Raw genomic sequence first — 3,814 nt, 5'->3', positions numbered from 1 at the left:
GGATCTTTCACTGCTGTGCATTCTCCAGTCAGGCTGTTCCAACAATAAAACAGATACTTCCCACCTCTGACTCCTGAGTTGCTGTAGGAATTACATTTAGACCTTTAGCTGCAGCTTTGTCATACAAACAACAAGACTACTTCTGTGTGATGGTTTCATGACATGGCTTATTGAAGGCAGTGAAACACTCTGGAGGTGGAAATGTTACAATATCATCATGAAGCCCAGCTCTGGGGCTCCTGTTAAGTCTTGTTTAGCAAGGAAATAAAAGTATTCCAGTATTGCCAAAGACATCTTCTGTTCCTGAGCCCCTCTTGGAGCATTCCTTGCCCTCAGCTCACTGGTCTATACTATTCGTAGGCATTAGATTTTGATATACAGCTCCAGGTGACTACACTTGGGTTAGAATAATGGATAAAACAGACACAGTCACTTAAAAACAGTGTGCTTATTCTTGCTTTTGGACATACCCAAAATAATCAAACAGATATGTAGAAGAGGAATATTTTCCACTACCTGTGATGGGAAAAATCCTTCAGGAGATGGCTAATGACAAACATTTTTCCATGTCTGATATATCAGCAGGATTCTGGCACTGCCCATAGGAAAAAACCCCACATGTCTGTGCACATTCAACACACCCATAGGAAGACACTGTTTTTTGCAGACTGCCATCACAGTTATGTTTGGCACATATGTTTTTCATTGGAAAATAGAAAATGTTGGTGGTATACAGCACATTAAACAGTACACTTTCTACTGGGAGGAGAATGAGATGAGAATGGCTACAAGATTATGCAGCTATGGGAAAAGCTGGAGATTTTAGGTAAAGCTCAAAAAGTAAAAAAACCACTTATTTGTAATGAAAATAGCAAATATGGGGAGAAGTTTACCTGGCAAGCTTTGCAGGTAGATCACAGTAAGCATGAAGAATTTATCAACCCAAGTGATCCTGCAGACAAGGAAGAAATACATAGATTCTTTGAAGAACGATGCAGAAAAAATGGGGCCAAAATAAAATCCTACTTAAAGCAGCCAGCCAAGGGTCCTACAGTGCTCAAACGAGTGTAGAGATATTAGAAGTTTACAGAACATAGACTGTTATTTAAATAATGCAAATTATTTCTTCACCTTTGACATGTATATTAGCACATGCTTCTCTGTGTTCTGCTCTATATTCTAGTACAACAGTATGATCAAATATGGACTCAGCTGCCATGGCTGCTAATGAAAGTGAATTTCAATACATTCACTTAAAGAGGAGACTTCAGATGCTACCTGGGTGAAAAAATCTTCCATCATTATTCAGGGTCCTTGTTGGCTGAAAATACCATCACCTCAGGGCTGCCAATGTCTACAAAATGCTGTAAAACAGCACTCCAAGGCTGGAGCTGCAGATGTATGGACTGCAAATTGGCCAAAACCTCAGAGAGTTTTGGGCTTACAGACACATTTTCAAACTTTTTTTGACAAAAAAGTGAGATGGAGCAAGTCCAGTGCTAGATTTCACAGACAAAATCAAATAAACCTGTCCTGCTTCAGATGAAAAGAGGATTCAAAATGATGGAGTTAGAGCTCAGGATGAAATCCCACAGAAAATGCAAAAAAGGCCATAAAGACTGCCAAGCTGAGAAAACACACTCTCAATGGCTATTATCTGTTAAGAACTCTTTATGTTGTTTTCCAATACATGTTTTCATGATATTTCTGCAAAGCCTGTCATATGTGTAAGGAATGCAGCTACTACAATGTTCCCCCAGTGAAGCACAAGGCAATATGTTAAAGACACAGGAAAATTTCATCTGGATGAAGAAATAATTTTCAGCTTATTGTTACTAATATGGAAAAACAATAGCAGGTAAAAAGCACCAAATATAGTAAATAAACATCTCTGGTGTCAAATCACTGGGGATTTGGAAAATTGGAGATTAAGGCAAAGCATATTTCAACTGGGCTCTCAGACACTGCATGACTGCATGAGATGGAAGTTGGTTGCAAATGGCTGTAATGCCACATTGACTATTTGTAGATATATGTGGTTATTACCCTATGGACACATACTCTGTTAGCATGGTAGACACTTTCTCAAAAAAATAAGGAAAACACAATTTCCTAGTTTACATGAGAGTTTTCAGCTTGGCCGTAACCATTGTGCAATGATACAAAGCTACATCAAGCCATGGCACCAGAGTGAAATGTGGACCTGATGCCTCCTGACAAGAGTGATTTAATTTTCCCTGCTGTAATCACAGCTCAGAGCAGCTCTTTAGAGCTGAGCTGTGAATGCCACAAACTTTCAAACTGCCACACTCCATCTACTCTCCATATTGGTGTGTGAGCTACATCAGCTTCTCCATGTTTTGGTTCCTCTTGGAGAAAAATCAAAGTGGGAAAAAAAAAAAAAAGTTTCCAAAGGTGGAAACCATGATTAGAAAAATGGAAGACTGAGACAAGGCACTAAGTGGAAAACTTCAGTTATCAGTTCTGTTTCATTCTCAGGTCCAGATAAAAGGACGACACATAGAAAATGAAAAATACTCCATAGCATTGATGTGTCTTAGCACTGTCCTTCCAAAAATTGCAGAGCAATTAATAGATCATGAGAAAGAAGGGAGAGGCAAGATAGAAAGAGAGAAAAAGAAACAAGTCTGTTGAGAAATAAGAAATTAGGCAAAATCATGTTCTTTTTGTTATGGTCCAAACAATACTGGGCTCAGATGAGGGAGACAAGCAACAACACTGAATATTGTTGCTCAGATACTGACATTTGACATAATCCCATTACAATTCCCCAGAGACTGCCAACAGCTTGTGCTGTATTTATTCAGTTGTTCATTATATTAATCCTAAATTTCTTTAAACTTCTACATTAGAAACAGGTGTTATGAAAATCATAAAATGTCATTTCACAAAAAAATTAGTATAGTAGGGAAAATGCATGGTGCCATTCTAAAATAATCTGCTCTTCCTTCATTCTTTCCTGTGTTATGTAAGATTGTGTCCTCCTTGATTAATGTCTAAATGATACACAAAATAACTTAGTGTCATGCTGAATTTTAAGAAAAATAGGGGGTTTTGTGTCCAGGTTGTGATGGATGAACCAAAGAGAACCAAAGATTTACACTCTGAGTTTCAATAGTTTTTGTGATGCTAAGACTAAGCATTTTAAAAATGTCTTTTCTTCCTCCCTCTGTTCTCCTTTGTTCTCATGACACAGGTTCCTTTTTATTTTAAAATTTTCTGGGTTTTGCTTTCAAATGCAGCTTTTATAGCTCTGGTACAACCTTGGAAGGAAAAATAATCATTCAGGAACAAAGAACTACTCTTTTTCTGTCTGTAGCATGATTTCTTCCATGGAAAAATAATTGGCCAATTGACCATCATTCTTCTGCAATTTTCTGTGGATATCTCTTTTGGTTACAGTTCATATTTTTCTTCTTGGCCAGAGGCACATAATAAAACATAGCCTGAACACTAATTGCTAATTCTGATCAAGAGTTCCATCTCTCAACACCAAAAGACAGGCTCCTATCCATGGGTGGATGCATCAAGAAAGATTTCAAGTACCTAATGGAGCTCCAGTGTAAAGCATATGCACTTACATAAATATATTCAAACTGAATTAAAATTCAGTTTGGATCTGTCCTTTACTGTCTCCCTGAAAACTTGTCTTCTTCAGGATACAAATGGAAAAAAGAAACAACAAAAAATGTCTCAAAAGAGCATAAATTGTAACTATTGATAATTTTACTTTTTTATTTAAATGCATAGATGTTAAAAAATAGATCAAAATGATGTACAGTTTTTTAGCATT

The sequence above is a fragment of the Erithacus rubecula genome (genome assembly GCF_903797595.1).
Source record: "Erithacus rubecula genome assembly, chromosome: 3".
NCBI lineage: Eukaryota > Metazoa > Chordata > Aves > Passeriformes > Muscicapidae > Erithacus > Erithacus rubecula.
This window is presented reverse-complemented; position numbering follows the sequence as displayed.